This window comes from Zea mays, chromosome 5 (assembly GCF_902167145.1).
Source record: "Zea mays cultivar B73 chromosome 5, Zm-B73-REFERENCE-NAM-5.0, whole genome shotgun sequence".
Classification (NCBI taxonomy): Eukaryota; Viridiplantae; Streptophyta; class Magnoliopsida; order Poales; family Poaceae; genus Zea; species Zea mays.
In genome coordinates, this window is record NC_050100.1 from 23,928,390 (window position 1) to 23,949,775 (window position 21,386).

Sequence of the window (21,386 nt, forward strand, 5' to 3'; positions counted from 1 at the left end):
GAAGGGAGCCGCAGCACCCTCGGTGTCGACAACACCTTCGGCGAGGTCCGACCTAGCCTCGGACGGCGACGCGGTCCGAGGATCTCCACTCTGAAGGACGACGTCATCACCACGCCCGGGCCATCGCCGCCAGGGTCTTCTCCGAGAATCCGACCCGAGCAGGCGGCTTAGCTGGTCACCCCGAGGCCTCGGCCAGCTGTCCCCCGAAGACATCAGCCCGGCCCGAGGCCTCGGAAGATCAACTCCGGCGTCGGTCCCGCTAACGGACGACCCGGCTAGGCTCCGGCCGACCAAGTCTTCTTTTCGAGCCAACTCTGCCTCTGTCCATGCTGACACCACTACCCCTGGCTTCGGCTCATCGAAGAGCGGCCGAGGGGTTCCTTTAACTAAGCGAGAGAAGCCTTGGACAACAAGGCTGACCGAGCCGAGGGACTCCTACGCCTCCGGGATACGGATACCTCACTCGTCACCTTTACACGGGGCAACTCACGCTTGGTGAAGCGGTTCAGACAACCAACAGGCGAGTCTTAGTGCTCGAAAATGAGGAAAAAACACGGCCCCGTGCCAAAAATACATACATGTTCAGGCCTCGACAGCCACAATGAACAAAAACACTGGCATTCAAAGTGCCATTACAAACGGAACTCCGGTTCCACCTCCGCAGGTACGAACAACCCCACTCGATGGGAGGGGGCCTGTGGAGCAACAGAAGACCGACGAACGGCACGCCGTCACCCGCTCCAGCAGCAACGACGATGACGACTTCTGCTCTGGGGGGCCGAACAGCGGCAGCGATGAACTCAGGGCGGATGCTGCTGCCAGGAGGCCCCCGCCCATGCCCAAACTCGTGAGGCAAGGACGGGCAGAAGGCCGTAGAGTTGGAGGTCGGTCCGTAGGCGGCCCCGGCTATCTCGTCGGCAGAAGAACCTCTTCCAGCTGCCGTGGCGGGAGCCGGCGCCGAGAGCGGCTCCGAAGCCACTCAGGTCCGAGAGCCAGGCACGCGGCAGCTGCCAGCACCACGGACGGCAACCGCCCTTCCCCCCGATCACTAAGGGAAGGAGCGGGCCACCGCCCACGCAGGGGCCGACCCCAACTCGGCACACTCCCCTCCCCAGCCCTGGTGATGAAAATCCTTGAGGCTGAGGGAGGGGCAGAGGTCGCAGCCCGGCTTGCTTTCCCCCGCCATCGAACTGGAGGTCACCATCTTGGGTGACCGCCGGCGGAGGGGTGCAACCGGGCTGCGTGATGAAAATCCTTGAAGCCGAACGATGGCTGAAAGGTACCAACTCCCACGGAGTTGCGTTCCCCCAACGATAAGGCGGAAGGGCTGCGAGCATCCTCCATCCGGGGACTCGGAAGGTGGAAAGACACGATGCATAAGGGAGCACGAAGACATGGCCGCCTTTCAAGGGGGTCACCCACCTTTTAAAGGCAACTCTCCCTACTTGCGTCCCCAGCCGTCGTGGGCTGAGTCTTCTCCAACACGCTCCAAGGTCCTCCCCCTACGGCGCGGGGGCTGGGTCCCACACGTCATGCAAGCCGGCCCAGAGCAGAAGAAGCCAAACCGCCGCGCGCGGTGCATGCAACCGCCCAGCGGTTACAAGTGGCCCTCCATTTTTGCCCCGACCAGCGGGCGAAAGGGCGGGCAGCCATGCAGGCGGCATGCAACCGCGCCAAGTGGGCGCACTTCTCCGACTTCCAACACGCCCGGCATGGAGGCCCAGGCCCACGCGTCATGCAACCGGCGCGCCGGATGCTGCGTGCGAGCAACTGCACCGCCACCCGCGCCACTGCCACGCCTCCTCGACTGCGGAACCAGTACCGCGACTCGAGGCAACCCTACGCACGACCCAACAACGCCAGCCTGGCGCGACGGTCAATGCGGCCAAAAATGGGCCGGCAGTAATGGCGGTGGCAGGCGGGCAGGAGCAGCGGTCACGTCGTCAGCCAGGCATACGTCCCATCCGGGGGCAGCGAGAGAACCCTCTCTCACGACGTGAAGACGACGCGCCCGTGTTCCATTCCTCGAACGGCTCGCGCACGCGCAACGGCCGCCCCGCGAACCGCACGCCCCGTCGCATTAACTCCGCGGCGGGAAAGGCGGCGCCTCTGGCAGGGGAAGCGAGCGGCGCTTCGCCTTCGCCATAATGACCGCGTCAAAAAAGGTACGCCACGTCATTCGATTTCGAATCCTTTTCCTTTTTTCCTCTTTCTCTCTCTTACAACAGGGACCGGGAAAGGGGGATACCCCGAAAAGGATCCTTCTCCGTGAAGGAACCAGGCTCCGAGCCTCCCTACTGATCAGAGGTTCGAAGGCTGGCCCCTCGGAAGGGTTCAACAACCGCCTCAGAGCGCGTGGGCTCCACACCCACTACTGGTCAGAGGTTCGAAGGCCGGCCCCTCGGAAGGGTTCAACGACCGCCTCAGGCTACTCGGGCTCTGCGCCCACTACTGATCAGGGGTTCGAAGGCTGGCCCTCGAAGGGTTCACAGCCGCCTCAGACACAGAGCGAGGGATGACCATGGGTACGTTCGATACATAACCAATGCTCGGGCTGCGCTCCCGAGGTACCCTAGGACATTTCCGAGACCAGCGGGAATGATCTTGTAACAGAATCCCATCAGAGGGAGGCATCGAGCCCTCGGACCCCGTCGACAGGGGACCGGGTCCGGCAGATCACCCGCAGGTACTTTTGGGCGCGCCTCTGGGCCTCTAGCCGACCCCTAGCAAATGGGGCACAGACGTCCGCTCGGATTACCCGCCAGCAGCTCACCGGAGACACCATGTTCGGCGCCCACCGAGGGCAACATGGCGCTTTCCCCCCCTCCTCCTTGCGGAAAGGCGACGCAAGGGCGTATGTAAAAAAGTCGAGTCTGTCCCTGATCGTCCTCTTGCCCTGTGCAGAGGCTCGGGGGCTGCTCTCGCAAACCCGGCTCTGGCCAAACCGTTGACAGCGTCAACATACCAGCCCGAGAACTTGGAACCCGACCGTGCACCCGGGCTACGGCCAGCTCGCATGAGGAAACGACCAGACCAGCCGAAGCATTACGCGAGGCATTAAGACCTCAGAGGAGTCAAACCACTCCTCCGAGGCCTCGGGGGCTACACCCGGCGGGTGCGCTCGCGCGCACCCACCAGAACAAAACGCAACCGAGAAAGGCTAGTCCCCTTGCAAAAAAGTGCGACAAAAGCCTCCAAGCGAGTGTTAACACTCCCTTCGAGGCTCGGGGGCTACTGTCGGGGACCATAATTAGGGGTACCCTCAAAGCACCTAATTCTCAGCTGGTAACCCCCATCAGCACGAAGCTGCAAAGGCCTGATGGGTGCGATTAAGTCAGGGATCGGTCCATTCGAGGGACTCGATCACGCCTCGCCCGAGCCTAGCCTCGGGCAAGGGCAGCCGACCCCGGAGGATCTCCGCCTCGCCCGAGGCCCCCCTCCAGCGACGAACATACTTCCGGCTTGCCCGAGGCCCTGTCTTCGCCAAGAAGCAACCCTGACCAAATCGCCGCGCCGACCGACCAAATTGCAGGAGCATTTAAAGCAAAGGTGGCCTGACACCTTTATCCTGACGCGCGCCCTTCAGTCAACAGAGCCGAAGTGACCGCAGTCACTTCGCCGCTCCACTGACCGACCTGACAGAAGGACAGCGCCGCCTGCGCCGCACCGACTGCAGTGCCACTTGACAGAGTGAGGCTGACAGGCAGTCAGGCCCGACCTCAGGCACCATAGGAAGCTCCGCACCGCCCGACCTAGGGCTTGGACTCGGGCTAAGCCCCTGAAGACGGTGAACTCCGCTCCGCCCGACCCAGGGCTTGGACTTGGGCTAAGCCCCGGAAGACGGCGAACTCCGCTCCGCCCGACCCAGGGCTCGGACTCGGGCTAAGCCCCTGAAGACGGTGAACTCCGCTCCGCCCGACCTAGGGCTCGGACTTGGGCTAAGCCCCGGAAGACGGCGAACTCCGCTCCGCCCGACCCAGGGCTCGGACTTGGGCTCAGCCCCAGAAGACGACGAACTCCACTTCGCCCGACCCCAGGGCTCGGACTCAGCCCTGGCCTCAGCCGACGGTCTCCGCCTCGCCCGACCAGGGGGCTCGGACTCGACCACGGCCACGGAAGACAGACTCGACCTCGACCTCGGAGGAGCCTCCACATCGCCCAGCCTAGGGCGCAGACTGACCATGTCGACAGGAGGCGCCATCATTACCCTACCCCAAGCTGACTCGGGCTATGGGGAACAAGACCGGCGTCCCATATGGCTCGCTCCGCCAGATAGGCAATGATGGCGCCCCGCACGCTCCCTGACGACGGCAGCTCTCCGCCCCCTTATGGAAGCAAGAGGACATCAGCAAGGACTCGACAGCCCCGACAGCTGTCCTTCCGCCAGGCTCCAGCGCTCCTCCGACGGCCACGACATCACACGAACCGGGTGCCAAAACCTCTCCAGCTGCCACGACGGCGTGTACTTAGGGCGCTAGCTCTCCTCCGCTAGACACGTAGCACTCTGCTACACCCCCCATTGTACACCTGGATCCTCTCCTTATGCCTATAAAAGGAAGGACCAGGGCCCTCTTACAGAAGGTTGGCCGCGCGGGGACGAGGAGGAGACAGGCGCTCGCGTGAGGCCGCTCGCTCCCTCTCCCGCGTGGACGCTTGTAACCCCCTACTGCAAGCGCACCCGACCTGGGCGCAGGACGAACACGAAGGCCGCGAGATTCCCACCTCTCTCACGCCCATCTCCGGCCACCTCACTTCCCCCCTTCGCGCTCGGCCTCGCGCCGACCCATCTGGGCTGGGGCACGCGGCGACATTTCACTCGTCGGCCCAGGGACCCCCCGGTCTCGAAACGCCAACAGATAGAGTGGAGTGGAAGTCTTGTCTTCGCCGAAGACTCCATTTTCCTTTCAATCTACGACTTAGCATAGGAATAAACTTGAAAACACATTAGTCATAGACATAAAAGAGATATGATCAAAGGTATATAAATGAGCTATGTATGCAAAGTTTCAATCAAAGTTCCGAGAATCAAGTATATTTAGCTCATTCCTAAGTTGGTAAAGGTTTTCTCTTCTAAAGGTTTGGTAAAGATATCGGCTAATTGTTCTTTTGTGCTAACATAGGCAATCTCGATATCCCCCCTTTGGTGGTGATCCCTCAAAAAGTGATAACGAATGGCTATGTGCTTAGTGTGGCTGTGTTCAACGGGATTATCCGCCATGCGGATTGCACTCTCATTATCACATAGAAGAGGGACCTTGCTCAATTTGTAGCCATAGTCCCTAAGGGTTTGCCTCATCCAAAGTAATTGCGCACAACAATGACCCGCGACAATATACTCGGCTTCGGCAGTAGAAAGAGCTACTGAGTTTTGTTTCTTTGAAGCCCAAGACACCAGGGATCTTCCCAGAAACTGACAAGTCCCTGATGTGCTCTTCCTATCAATTTTACACCTTGCCCAATCAGCATCTGAATATCATATTAAATCAAAAGTGGATCCCTTGGGGGTACCAAAGACCAAACTTAGGTGTATAAACTAAATATCTCATGATTCTTTTCACGGTCCTAAGGTGAACTTCCTTAGGATCGGCTTAGAACCTTGCACACATGCATACAGAAAGCATAATATCCGGTCGAGATGCACATAAATAGAGTAGAGATCCTATCATCGACCGGTATACCTTTTGATCTACGGATTTACCTCTCGTGTCGAGGTCGAGATGCCCATTGGTTCCCATGGGTGTCTTGATGGGCTTGGCATCCTTCATTCCAAACTTGGTAAGTATATCTTGAATGTACTTGGTTTGGCTGATGAAGATGCCCTCTTGGAGTTGTTGACTTGAAATCCTAGAAAATACTTCAACTCCCCCATCATAGACATCTCGAATTTTTGAATCATAATCCTACTAAACTCTTCAGATTTGTTAGTAGACCCAAATATGATATCATCAACATAAATTTGGCATACAAACAAATCATTTGCAATGGTTTTAGTAAAGAGTGTAGGATCGGCTTTTCCGACTTTGAAGCGATTAATGATAAGGAAATCTCTTAAGCATTCATACCATGCTCTTGGGGCTTGCTTGAGCCCATAAAGCGTCTTAGAGAGTTTATACACATGGTTAGGCTACTCACTGTCTTCAAAGCCGGGAGGTTGCTCAACATAGACCTCTTCCTTGATTGGTCCATTGAGGAAGACACTTTTCACGTCCATTTGATAAAGCTTGAAGCCATGGTAAGTAGCATAGGCAAGTAATATACGAATTGACTCAAGCCTAGCTACGGGTGCATAGGTTTCACCGAAATCCAAACCTTCGACTTGAGAATATCCTTTGGTTACAAGTCGGGCTTTGTTCCTTGTCACCACACTATGCCCGTCTTGCTTGTTGCGAAATACACATTTGGTTCCTACAACATTTTGGTTAGGACATGGAACTAAATGCCATACCTCATTTCTTGTGAAGTTGTTGAGCTCCTCTTGCATTGCCAGCACCCAATCCGAATCTCTTAGTGCATCCTCTACCCTGTATGGCTCAATAGAGGAGACAAAAGAGTAGTGTTCACAAAAATGTGCGACTCGAGATCGAGTTGTTACCCCCTTATGAATATCGTCGAGGATGGAGTTCATGGGTGATCTCTTTGAATCGCTTGATGGACTCTTGGGTGTGGCAGTCTTGGACCCTGTACTTCTTGCTCATCTTCCTTATCTTGATTATTATCAGCTCCCCCTTGATCATTGTCCTCCTCTTGAGGTGGCTCATCCTCTTGATCTTCATTTTCATCATCTTGAGCTTGATTCTCATCTTGGGTTGGTGTAGATGCTTGCATGGAAGATGACGGTTGATCTTGTGCTTGTGGAGGCTCTTCGGATTCCTTAGGACACACATCCCCAATGGACATGTTCCTTAGCGCGATGCATGGAGCCTCTTCATCATCTAGCTCATCAAGATCAACTTGCTCCACTTGGGAGCCATTAGTCTCATCAAACACAATGTCACAAGAAAACTCAACTAATCTAGTGGATTTGTTGAAGACTCTATATGCCCTTGTGTTTGAATCATATCCTAGTAAAAAGTCTTGTACATCCTTAGGAGCAAATTTAGATTTTCTACCCCTTTTAACAAGAATAAAACATTTGCTACCAAAGACTCTAAAATATGAAACATTGGGCTTTTACCGGTTAGGAGTTCATATGATGTCTTCTTGAGGATTCGGTGAAGGTAGAGCCGGTTGATGGAGTAGCAGGCGGTGTTAATCGCCTCAGCCCAAAATCGGTCCAGAGTCTTGTACTCATCAAGCATGGTCCTCGCCATGTCCAGTAGAGTTCTATTCTTCCTCTCCACTACACCATTTTGCTGAGGTGTGTAGAGAGAATAGAACTCATGCTTGATGCCCTCCTCCTCAAGAAAGCCTTCAATTTGAGAGTTCTTGAACTTCGTCCCGTTGTCGCTTCTTATTTTCTTGATCCTTAATCCGAACTCATTTTGAGCTCGTCTCAAGAATCCCTTTAAGGTCTCTTGAGTTTGAGATTTTTCCTGCAAAAAGAACACCCAAGTGAAGCGAGAATAGTCATCCATAATTACCGGACAGTACTTACTCTCGTCGATGCTTATGTAAGCTACCGGGCCGAATAGATCCATGTGGAGTAGCTCAAGTGGCCTGTCGGTCGTCATGATGTTCTTGTGTGGATGGTGGGCACCAACTTGCTTTCCTACTTGACATGCGCTACAGACCCTATCTTTCTTAAAATGAACATTGGTTAGTCCCAAAATGTGTTCTCCCTTTAGAAGCTTGTGAAGATTCTTCATCCCAACATGGGCTAGTCGGCGATGCCAAAGCCAACCCATATTAGTCTTAGCAATTAAGCAAGTATCGAGTTCAGCTCTATTAAAATCAACTAAGTATAGCTGACCCTCCAATACTCCCTTAAATGCTACTGAATCATCACTTCTTCTAAAGACAGTAACACATATATCCGTAAAAAGACAGTTGCAACCCATTTTGCATAATTGAGAAACTGAAAGCAAGTTATAATCTAAAGAATCTACAAGAAAAACATTGGAAATAGAATGGTCAGGAGATATAGCAATTTTACCAAGTCCTTTGACCAAACCTTGATTTTCGTCCCCGAATGTGATAGCTCTTTGGGGATCTTCGTTTTTCTCGTAGGAGGAGAACATCCTTTTCTCCCCTGTCATGTGGTTTGTGCACCGCTGTTAATTATTCAACTTGAGCCCCCGGATGCATAAACCCGCAAAACAGTTTTAGGCCTTGTTCTTAGGTACCCAAACGGTCTTGGGTCCTTTCACATTAGAAACAAGCACCTTGGGTACCCAAACACAAGTTTTGGAGCCCTTGTGTTTGCCCCAACATATTTGACAACTACTTTGCCTGATTTGTTAGTGAGCACATAAGAAGCATCAAAAGTCTTAAATGAAACATTAGGCTCATTTGATGCAATAAGAGATTTCTTTTTAGGCAATTTAACATGGGCTGATTGCCTAGAGCTAGAAGCCTCATTCTTATACATAAATGCATGGTGAGAAACAGAATGAGACTTCTTTGCATGAATTCTCCTAATCTTGTGCTCAGGATAACCGGTAGGATATAAAATGTAACCCTCGTTATCCTGAGCCATGGGAGCTTTGCCCTTAACAAAATTAGACAATCTTTTAGGAGCATTAAGTTTGATATTGCTTCCCTGTTGGAAACCAATGCCATCCTTGATGCCAGGGCATCTCCCATTATAGAGCATGTTTCTAGCAAATTTAAATTTTTTATTCTCTATCTCATGCTCATTAATTTTAGCAGTTAGTTGAGCTATGTGATCATTTTGTTCTTTAATTAAAGCTAGGTGATCATGAATAGCATCAACATTAACATCTCTACATCTAGTACAAATAGAGACATGATCAACACTAGATGTAGATGGTTTGCAAACATTTAATTCATCAATCTTAGCATGTAAAATAGCATTCTCATTTCTAAGATTGGAAATAGAAGCATTGCAAACATTTAAATCTTTAGCCTTTGGAGTTAAACTAGCATTTTCAATTTTAAGGCTAGTAATTGATTCATTCAATTTATCAATTTTAGCAATCAAACGAGCATTATCATTTTAAGATTGACAATTGAATCATGACAAGCATTTGATTTTTCAACCTTAGCAAGTAAATTACCGTTCTCATTTCTAAGGTTGGAAATAGTGTCATGGCAATTGCTAAGCTCCTTAGTCAAATTTTCATTATTTTCTACTTCGTGAGCATAAGCATTCTTTACCTTAACATGTTTTTTATTTTCCTTAATAAGGAATTCCTCTTGGCTATCCAAGAGTTCATCCTTCTCATGAATGGCACCTATCAATTCATTTAGTTTTTCCTTTTGTTGCATGTTAAGGTTGGCAAAACGACTAAGCAAATCATCCTCATCTTCACTAGAACTACCCTCATCACTAGATATTGTATATTTAGTGGAGGCTCTAGATTTTTCCTTCTTCTTTTTGTCGTCCTTTGCCATGAGGCACTTGTGGCCGACGTTGGGGAAGAGGAGGCCCTTGTTGACGGCGATGTTGGCGGTGTCCTCGTCAGAGGAGGAGTCAGTGGAGCTCTCATCGGAGTCCCATTCCCGGCATACATGGGCATCGCCGCCCTTCTTCTTGTAGTATCTTTACTTTTCCTTCCTCTTTCCCTTCTTGTTGTCACCCCTGTCACTATCACTAGATAATGGGCATTTAACAATAAAATGACCGGGCTTACCACACTTGTAGCACACTTTCTTGGAGCGGGGTTTATAATCCTTCCCCCTCCTTTGCTTTAGGATTTGGCAAAAGCTCTTGATGATGAGCGCCATTTCCTCGTTGTCGAGTTTGGAGGCGTCGATGGGGAGCCTACTTGATGTAGACTCTTCTTTCTTTTCTTTGGTCGCTTTGAATGCGACGGGTTGCACCTCGGGCGTGGAGGTGCCGCCTCGCTTGACGATTTGTTTGGAGCCTTTGATCATTAACTCAAAGCTCATAAACTTTCCTATCACTTCCTCGAGAGACATTAGCTTATATCTAGGATCACCACGTATTAATTGAACTTGAGTAGGATTATGAAATACGAGTGATCTAAGAATAACCTTGACCATTTCATGGTCATCCCATTTGGTGCTCCCGAGGTTGCGCACTTGATTCACCAAGGTCTTGGCCGGTTGTACATAGCTTGTGGCTCCTCTCCTTGGTTGAGGATGAATCGACCGAGCTCCCCCTCGATCGTCTCCCGCTTGGTGATCTTGGTCACCTCATCTCCTTCGTGCATGGTCTTGAGCATGTCCCAAATCTCCTTGGCACTTTTCAATCCTTGCACCTTATTATACTCCTCTCGACATAGAGAGGCGAGGAGTATAGTAGTGGCTTGGGAGTTGAAGTGCCCGAGTCATAGCCTTCATCCCCCCACGGATGGTACCTGCGCTCCAAACTCAACAATGTCCCAAATGCTAGCGTGGAGTGAGGTTAGATGATGCCTCATTTTATCACTCCACATACAATAATCTTCACCGTAAAAAATCGGTGGTTTGCCTAATGGGACGGAAGTAAAGGAGTGCGTTTAGAAATGCGGGGATAGCATAGGGGGATCTTACTAAACTTCTTGCGCTCATGGCGCTTAGAAGTGACGGACGGAGCGTCGGAGCCGGAGGTGGATGGCGACGAAGAATCGGTCTCGTAGTAGACCACTTTCTTCATCTTTTTCTTCTTGTCGCCACTACGATGCGACTTGACGCGGGAAGGTGAGTCCTCCCTTCCTTTGGTGCCGGACTCCCTTGATGGAGCATTCCCACGGCTTGTGACCGTTTCCATCTCCCTCTTGGCGGATCCTCCCGACATCACTTCGAGTGGTTAGACTCTTAATGAAGTACCGGGCTCTGATACCAATTGAAAGTCGCCTAGAGGGGGGTGAATAGGCAGAAACTGAAATTTATAAACTTAAAGCACAACTACAAGTCGGGGTTAGCGTTAGAAATAAAATCGACTCCAAAAGAGAGGGAAAACAAATTAATCAAAGAAATAGAGATGATGACACGATGATTTGTTTTACCGAGGTTCGGTTCCAAAGAACCTAGTCCCTGTTGAGGTGGTCACAAAGACTAGGTCTCTTTCAACCCTTTCCCTCTCTCAAACGATCACTTAGACCGAGTGAGCTTTCTCCTTGATTCTCATGGGTCACTTAGACCCCGCAAGGACCACCATACAATTGGTGTCCCTTGCCTTGCTTACAAAACACTTGGGAACAAGAGTGAGGAAGGAGGAAAGCGATACAAGAACAAGAGCTCAAAGAACACAAGCAAAACTCTCTCTCTAGCCACTAGGAGTTTGGAGTGAATTGGGACTTGGAGAGGCTTTGATTCTTTTGAATTGTGTCTTGTATTGATTGCACTAGCTCTTGTATTGAATGAGATGTCTGAAAAACTTGGATGCTTGGAGTGGTGGTGGTTGAGGGTATTTATAACCCCAACCACCAATTCAGTCGTTGGGGAGGCTGTCTGTCGATGGGTGCACCGGACAGTCTGGTGCGCCACCGGACACTGTCCGGTGTGCCAGCCACGTCACCCAACCATTAGCGTTCTGATGGTTTCGACCGTTGGAGCGTTGACTTCATGTCGCACCGGATCGTCCGGTACCGCACCGGACAACTATTGTTCAGTGTCCGGTGCGCTCTGACTCTGGCGCGCACTGTTGCGCACTGTAGCGTTTGGCAGTGATCGTTGAAATCGACCGTTGCGCTGGGAGCCGTTGCTCCACTTGGTGCACCGGACAGTTCGGTGGCACACCCGACAGTCCGGTGAATTATAGCGGAGCGGCCCCTCAGAAACCCGAAGGTGAAGAGTTCTGTCTGTACGGCCCCTAGTGCACCGGACACTGTCCGGTGCGCCAGACCAGGGTTCTCTTCGGTTTCTTTTGCTCCTTTCTTTTTGAACCCTAACTTGGATCTTTTTATTGGTTTGTGTTGAACCTTTATCACCTGTAGAATATATAATCTAGAGCAAACTAGTTAGTCCAATTATTTGTGTTAGGCATTTCAACCACAAAAATCATTTAGGAAAAGGTTTGACCCTATTTCCCTTTCATGTTTCCCCAGATGTCATATGTCTTTCCAAAACAAAATAGTGTGACCATCAACCAAGACTGAATCCATGACATGATTAAACATGGCCTGAACCATCCCATTTGATTTAAAGGGTAGATCATACCAAGGCTTGCTTGGGTCAGTCTTAGCAAGCCAAAGCCACCTAACCTTTAATGCCCAGTTCAGACAATAGATATCAAAGATGTCGTGGCCACCTAGCTCATCTGGCCTAGTGACTTTGCGCCAAGCAACCAAGTAGTGACCATCATTGGCTTCTTTACAACCTCTCCAAAGAAAACACCGCCTAATCTTATCAATGGCTCTGAGAGCCCATTTAGGCAAGTCAAGCGCCATTGCGTGATAGATAACTATTGTCGTGAGCACAAACTGGACTGTAGTGGCTTGCCTAACCCTCGCCATTAGGCCGACCTTCTATCCAGGCAAGAGGTCAGCTAGCCGATCTATGATGGGTTGAAGTTGATTCTTTGACAACTTCTTAACAGAAAGTGGTAAGCCCAAGTATTTGATAGGAAACTCTTCAATCTTACAAGGGAAACAATCCATTACTTCTTGGACTTCCAGTTGAGTGCATTGGATGGGGGCCACATTGCTTTTTTGCACATTAGCTTTCAACCCTGTAGCTTCTCCAAATAATTCCAAAATCCGAATAACCATGTTCAGTTCTGCAGCAACTGGTCTTAAAAACAACACCACATCATCAACGTATAGAGAAATACGAGGTTGTACAGACCACAAAGAGAGGGGCTAGAGAAGGCCTTCAAGAGCAGCAGTTGTCACCAAGTGATTAAGGATGTCCATCACAATTATAAACAACAAGGGTATAAGGGATTTCTTTGCCTCACCCCCTCTTATGAGCAATAAAATCTCCTAGAATACCATTAAGGAGGATTGGGGTAGAGGAAGTCATGAGAAGCCCACCGACAATATCTCTCCAAACAGGACCAAAACCTAGCCCTAGCAACACTTCTAAAAGGAAGGGTCAGGAAACAGAGTCAAATGCCTTTGAAATATCTAGCTTGAGTAAAATTCTAGGCTGCTTTTGGGCAAGAAGAAATCTTGCAGTTTGCTAAACCAACATAAAATTGTCTTGTTTAAAACGGTCCTTAATAAACGCACTTTGGTTCTTGTAAACAATCTCATTCATGTGGTCTCTCAAACGATTAGCCAGAACTTTAGTGAGAAGTTTCACAAAGCTGTGTATGAGGCTGATAAGCCTGAAATCCTTGGCCATAATATAGTCCTCCTTTGGCAAAAGCGTAGTATAGGCTGTATTGAGGAAGCGAAAAATCCTAAAATTCCTCCTCCAGATTACATCAAAGGCCAGCATGACATCGTCCTTTATAATGGTCCAACAAGATTTATAGAATCGACTGGTGAACCCATCAGCTCCGAGGGCCTTGTCAGAAGAAAAAGCTTAATAGTGTTCCACACTTCCTCAAGTGAAAATGGGGTCTCAAGCCCAGTGAGGTCACGCTATGAATACCCAAAGCATCAAGATCAATGGACCTACCACAGGGTTGTGATGTGTCAATAAGATTAGTGTAGAAATCGAGGAGGGCCTCAGCCTTATCATTGCTACTGTTCACCACATTCTCCCCAAATTTCAGTTTAGCAAGGTAGTTTTTTCTCTTACGGTATCTGGACCAAGAGTGAAACAGTTATGTATTAGCATCACCGCTTCGAAGCCAAGACTACACTACACTACGTTGGCATAGCCCTGATGCCATCCTCACAGCTGGTAGAACAAGCTTGGTTCAGGCTATCAGTGAGCTGTGTGATCGCCAGTGTGCTGCTAATGCTCTTCCTCTGTTTCGACAGTCCAGTACGTCTTAGACGCCATGAGAACCTTCTCTGGGTTGAAGGGTACGTCCTCGTGGTCCATCACGCGGCTTTCCCACTGCATTCGCTTGGTTATTGTCTGGACTCTCGTGATTGTGTCAGAGATGATAGTAGTGCCCTCATGGCTTAGACTATTTTTTTGCAAGTTACCCATATACATACCTATATTCAAACTACACTCTACAAACAATACAATATACAGTGCAAAATGGCGCAAAAAGTGTTTTTGGTGATCATATGTGTGAACTATTGTACATTGCACCTATATGACCACTAAAACATCGTTTTGCATCATTTTACATTGTAGATTGTACTGTTTATAGAGTGTAGTTTCAATATAGGTATGTGTATGAGTAAACTGCTACAAATGGTCTTAGTATTTTGTCCATCTCCAAGAGGATATCGGTTATATCGCACCTGAAGAATTTAGCAAATAAAAAACACATCATGAGGGCCTTTATATTGTAAAGAATATACTACTTCCCATATACAGTAAGGCAATCGGTGCTTCCCCATCACACCGATCATGGCAGGGATGCCTCTTTGCATGCGGTGCGAACTGCACCTGAGCCTCGTGCTTGTCTCTTGGCGCAAACGACATAGCGATGATGTTCCTCTTCAGCAAGTAATAGTGTGTTTGGTTGGATGTACATAGTGGCATGGGAGGGGTGGTCACAGTTTCTATAGTGTTTGGATTAGAGTCATGTAGGGGCGAGGTAAACACCAGAGTAGTTTTTAGTGGCGGCGTGATCTAAAAAAACAAGGGGACGGTGTCGCCCCCGCCCCATCCCACTTCGAACTCAAACCAAACACATCCTAAGCTCCCCAACTAGCAACCTTCAACAGCACAAGCATAAGCACCTATCACAATGCACATCTCTAGAACCTGAACCCCAAGGTGTTCTACCACGCTTACCCCGCAACCTGTGTCAACCACTAGTACAAAAGAGCTCAAAACCTACGGTAGAATATAATTTTTACAGACGGTTTCGGTTATCAACCATCAGTGCTATTTGTAATGTCGATTCCTTAAAAACCGCCACTAGAAATCTTTGTTTGCACGGGTTTTTTTTACAGAGCTCGGACTGTTTACCTAGCCTGTTGAAGTAGCTCTTATCGATGTCTATGTAGGCATCAGTACCCCGCAGGAACATAGTGCCACCACCGGGGAACTTGAACCTGTCGCCCTCAACATGGCTTCAGGTGCCACTTCTGATGAACATATTGCTTATTGGGTGGTGTGTCGGAAAAGTAACAGTAGAAGAGGATGTTGTCGTCAACTGTGCTTGGCACACTTCTCTGATGGAGAATGGAGAGACATCAGTCCGGCACCTTGTAAAATACAGGCGACTAGGGGTACTATGTAATGCTGATATAGAAGGTGCTGCGTGTTGCTCCTATAGCTGTTTCGCCGTAGCCAACAATTTTGTGTCGATCAAATGTACCAGCCACAATCAGGTTACTCTCCCTCGCTGCTTTGGTTGTGTCTTCATACACCTTACTTCGGTTGCGTCTTTTCTTCCCTGTGGTTGGGTCTGAGTGTTCGTTTTGTAGTACAAAAATGCAGTTACAGTTGAGAACCAATGCCATAATCAATTATTAGAAACAGTTTAGGTGTCGTTTGGTTCACATAAATGTAATAGATAACATTAAAACATGTTTGTTAAGTCCAACTGTAATCAGATACTGCCACACTGAAAACTAATACCAGACGTCTATTCAGATTTATTGTCGCTGGCACTCAAGCGTAAATTATTACCGTTGTCATTTATATTATAGCCTGTGAACCAAACAACACCTTAGGTTCTTCCATTTATCAGCCTGTCGTGGTTGTTGGAGAGATTGGCTCTAGATTTACCAGTACACTCCTCATACTCGTTTGGTTTCTTTTTGCTCATACTCACTCTTTCCTTTTTGTCAAGAGATAGATGCACATTGGTCTAATGGTCTTAGTGCTATATATATATATATATATATATATATATATATATATATATATATATATATATATATATATATATATATATATATATATATATATATATATATATATATATATATATATATATATATATATATATATGCTATGCCTACCGGAGAACCCAGTTTTGTTCGTTGATCAAAGTTAATACCACCACGTGAGCGGAAGGAGGCGGTTCTGCTTCTGCGCAAGGAGATGCTTTGCAAACGAATTAGCGCTGCATAATTTGCTTGGTGAATAAGCTGGTCACTTCTCCAGCTCTTGCTCTGAAAAGCAACAGGTGAATATACAGCGAAAAGGAAGGTGTGTCTTGTGCAGACAGGATCGGTGGGCTGGCGAGGCGTCGAGGGGGCTGAGGGAAAGCGAAGCAAGCAGGTGCCGTAGAACGACGGCGAGAAATGTTGGCACGGTGGAGGCGTTGGGCGTTGGCGTAGCGTAAAGCTACCCAAACGAAGCCGAAAGGCGCTCCGGAAAAGGCCGCCACCCACGGCCCATATTTCGCCTGTTCGGTGGCTGGCACCGACCCCCCCTCGTCACTTTCGTGTCATGTGCTCATTTTTTCTTCTTCTTCTTCTCTTCTAATCCTACTGTCAAGTGCCAACCAAAGCACTGATGACACGCACAAGGCGTAGGACGAAAAGGAAACCAAGGAATTGTGCACTGGGATGGCTGGAAAAGAGATGCGATATACGCGATGGGTGATATGGACTCCTTGACAGCGGCAGGAATGGGATTATTCTATGGCTTTTGTTCTTAAGGTTGCTGGAGACAGCCCAAGCGTACGAAGCCTCTCAGCTGCATGGAGATTTAGGGTGCCAATTGCTTAGGGCAACTTTGTTTCTGAATAATTAATAAAGTTTTTAGTTTCCTAAACAAAGGTAGGCTCTTTTTTGAGAAAAAGGCTAATGGAGTCCCGAGTCCTAAGGGGACGATTGTTCTACCCATGGATGCTATATATGCATGCAAATCATTTTCTAAAATCGTGTAGCAGCCCTAATAGGCTGATATCAAGTGGTGTAAATTACCCAGAACGGAGTACTGATTATCAATCAAATGCCCTGTCTAAGACTCTCTCCAACAGCATCTGTTATAAGCTCCTGTACTCTATATTTAGCAGAATGAAGATATAGAAGACATAATCTTTTAGAATGTGATGTAAAAGACAGAGAATATTTCTTTAGGGGATAAATTTTAGAGGACATTGCTAGAGACAGCCTAACACTGTAACTCAACTATACAAGTTTGTAGTATTTTCCTAAGTTTGTAATTATTTGATTATAAGTACGAAGGAGCAATGAATGATACACGCTTTTGTTGTCATCTCTTTTTAAAGTGATATTTTAAATTTTGATATATGTTTTCCAAAGAAATCTTCGTGGATCAATAATCAATATCCTTTGTAGGGCGCCCATAATGAAAAAGACAAGTAAGCACGCTTTCATACTATAGAGACAAAGACTAGTAGAAAATGTGGTTATACTCTCAAGGCTTGTTCGTTTTTGCGTTAATTCATGTGGATTAGGTGGGATTGAGTCGAATTAAATCCATAGCAAGTCAAAATTCATCCCAATCCCATCCAATACACTTCAATCCACATGGAATACCAATAACCGAACAAAGTCTTAGTTGGAAAAGGGATTTTAGTTCCATTCGAGACTATATATCCCTTAGTCCAATCGTGGTTAAGCTTCTCCCCACTAAGTTTAGATTCGTGGAAAAGCGAAGATTCTCATGATTATTCGATTCTCTCTTATTAGTTCAACATGTGAACTGTCGATTCTGTGAGAAGTGAAAATAATATAAACATTTGGTGGGATTCTCGCTTGTTTTCATCCATAAGCAGATTATAAGCGAAAACAAACAGGTCCATAACACCAACTGAGACTAATATACATCCTTTAGTCTGGGTTGATATTATCAATCGTGTAGGTTGTTAATCGTGTAGGTTGTCCTAGTGTTAGTTAGGCTCATGGTGGCATAGGCTCCCTATTTTGATGCTAACTGCCCTGAGTCAGATTATGGTCATTACTCATTGACCCTTTTGAGTTCTTTTTCTGCTTTAATGTGACTAAGTGGGTGTTGCGTAGGACTAAGTCTATCATGCTCTATGAAGCATCAGTATGTCGATTCTATCACAACTTTAAGTCGCTCGTACTAAGGAGGTAGATTGGGTTCTTGATGTAGCACATCTGCAATGAAAATGACATTAGCCTCAAAGTTGTCGTACATTTTGTGCCCTTAACTTGTTGGAATTTTGAGTCAAGATTTGCACATTGTGGAGCCTCCCAAGCAGTCGTCGTGTTGTTGCTTAGCCTCTTCACGACACCGATCTCCATCTATGCACTGGTCGAGTGTTTCTCGGTGAAGTTTGGTGCAAAGGCGTTGTTGTGCGTGCTACATGTTCTTGTGTGTCCAAGTAGCTTTCTCAATCTTTATCTTCCCAATTATGCTTTGCTAATCAATAAAGGTATCATCCTCTTCTTCCGTGTCCTCGGGGTTAATGTCTCGTTCTTAAACAAAGATCTCCCGGCTAAGATCATAGCTGCTTGTGCTCTTGAAAATGCAGGGTAATGATCTTAATAGCTATGAGGGTGACTCCGGCCTAGTATGATAACTGATCCATGAAGGAGACTACATGCGAAGAAGTGGGGTCACTCTTGAGTAGTTGGATTCTTGAGTAGTTTATTATTTTTTATCTGATTTGGTGGTAAGGACTAGGCCTTGTTGGGGCCTGTTAGTGGGACTTCTTATTTGTATCCCTCCTATGGCCTAAGAGTGGATAGGATAAGAATTGTGATAACCTTTTGGTAGATTGATGTGATATTGTTGAGTTTGTGAGGGAATCTAACTAGGCTTGGATTGTAATCACCCAACTTGGAATATTTGGTCGTGTATGAGTTGGACTGGTGCTCGTAGTCGAATCAGATTTTGAAAAAAAGTTGATCATGCTAGAGTCAAACTTGTCATCTAAATTTTATCGAAATTCCTAGTGAGGTATTCCATTGTCTCTCTGAGTTGGCAGGAAAGCTTGGGCCATTGTGGTCTCAACTTGGTGTTAATGAAGCGTGCTAGAGTTGTCCTCTGTACACGTCCAAGATCTAAACATGAAGGTTGATTCCATTGGGAACTTGATGAGATACATTGAGTTTTCGATCGCTCTTTCAATGAAAGGCTCCTACCTAGCACGTTAGTTGTCAGTGTTTGATGACAATCAATCTATTTAGTTACCTAGAGTATGAATTGGTGGATTTCGACACTGACCAAACTCGACGTTGAACACAAAGATAATGATTTATACCGGTTTATGTAGCTAAACATCATAATACCCTATGTTGTCTTGCATTAGGTTGCATGTTCTTTATGATTTAATAAATGGACTACCCTGCTTTTTACCACCTCCTTACCGAATAGTCTGGCATTTCCTTATTATTAAAGCAGCAAGGAAACGTGGCCAGAGAGCCTATCCACGTCGGCCGAATTTTCTTGACCGTTCGATCGTTGATCAACGATTCCTATTCTCTCGCGTGCACTTGTGTGTGGAGGCTTCGTGACGCTTCTTCTCTCCTATCCTCTCTCTCTCTGTCTCCTTCCTGCATTTCACACTCCCTCCCCTCATACCCACCCTTCCTCGCTCGTCTGCGACTGCGGCGACATTCCTCGCCCGCCCGCGACTCCGGCGACAAGGCTCCAGACCCCGCCGTCAGTGCTCCAACAGTCCCGGTAAGCGCGACGGCTCTTCCCCTTCTCCCCCATTCGTTTTCCTTGCTAGGGCTCGTCGTCCCCTCCACATTCCCCTTCCCGAAGAGCTCTCTTCCCTTCCCCTCGTCCATTTTGCTTGCTGGGATTGGTCCCGAAGCTTCCAGATCCCTCTCCCAGTCTCCTTCCCATAATCCCATGGCTTGGTGGCCGTCTCTCTCCCCCACCGCTCGACGCCTTGCCCCCTGCCCGCCATTGCTCCCGACACCAATAGCGTCGCTCTAACCTGCTGCTGCGTCGCCGCCGTCGGCAAATCGCTTCCGCTCTTCCGCGCCATCTCCACCGACAAGGCCGTCTGGTGAGCGCTTCGCCCTGCTCGCCAAAAAATTAGTGCGTTAACGGCAGTCGCCTGTAAATATGCTATCTTTCTTAGCCTCTTACATATTTATCTAACAAGAACAACACCTGTACTTGATCACTCTAACTTGCAAATACTAATTTTTATTTATTTATAGCTTATTGTTCTTCTATACACATGTGTAACACAACTACATGTCTTTACAATGTAGTGGCTGCTCCAATCTGGTTGTATTTAAGATTTTGATAATTTTGATTTATCATGTTCGATGACTCCAAACTTAACCTTGGCATTTTGATTTGATTGTTCGATACAAGCTCAAGATGATACAGGCTGATCTGAATGTGATAGGTAAGGTTAACAAACAATGAGGGATATATTTTTCTTTTGTTCAGATAAGATTTTTTCTTCTCAATTTCTCCATTTTTCGATTGGTATAACGGTTTAATTGATGCCTTTTCAGAATGCAGACTATATATGGCGCTTCCAGAGAAGCAAGATCATCTGTGCCTGCATAGTCTTACTTTCACAGGCTAACTGACTTCATATTCTTTGAGTTCATCAATTACTCTGGTCAGCCATGCACGAACATGACGCTTGCAGTCGTGTGGCAAGTTGGGAAGATTACACTCTCATACATGGAACATACAAGATACAACCTGGTATCAGTACATATGTTTTGTCCTTTCATTCAAAACAAAGAACAGTGCATATATCTGAACGAGGCATGCTTATTGTTCTTCTATACACATGTGTAACACAACTACATGTCTTTACAATGTAGTGGCTGCTCCAATCTGGTTCTATGTTTAAGATTTTGATAATTTTGATTTATCATGTTCGATGACTCCAAACTTATCCTTGGCATTTTGATCTGATTGTTCGATGCATAGGATCTTCAGTAATACCAATTTTATTTTCCATTATCGTGATCCTTGATTTAGGAACTAAACTAGTGTGATAATTGAATTTCTTACCCTCTGTTTTAGACTACTAGTTTCATGTTCCAAATTACAATGCATTTTTGTTCCAAATTCCAAATTGCAAGTCATTCCATCAATTCAAAGTATCTCTTCTTTCGTGATATGGAAAGTAATTCACCCCTATCTTTTATTTATTATTCACTTCTAGGTATGTAGGGAACTATAGCTGTTATAGGTGCATTATGACACAATCTTGAATGTCTGCAACATCATGAAGAAAGCTTTATATGCATCTATGATCGTCCAACAGTTACTTTGAAGGTACTCTATTTGCACTATCCCCTTCTTAATTCAAAACTTTTCATGTAAATGGAAGTCTTGAAATATGAAGTGGTGTTTGATGACCGAGCTAGGCTAAAGGGGATCCACTGCGAGTGCTCCTAGGTCACGGTGTTGTTATAATTAAC

The 21,386-nt window shown here is 47.3% G+C and overlaps 1 long non-coding RNA gene across 1 annotated transcript; it reads left to right on the forward strand.

The window, feature by feature from the left end:
* The first annotated feature begins 19,586 nt into the window (after positions 1-19,586).
* LOC109939439 (uncharacterized) lies at positions 19,587-20,548 on the forward strand. The gene is made up of 2 exons (XR_002261898.3): positions 19,587-20,347; positions 20,460-20,548. It is a non-coding gene; the product is annotated as an uncharacterized lncRNA (long non-coding RNA).
* The last annotated feature ends 838 nt before the right edge of the window (positions 20,549-21,386 follow it).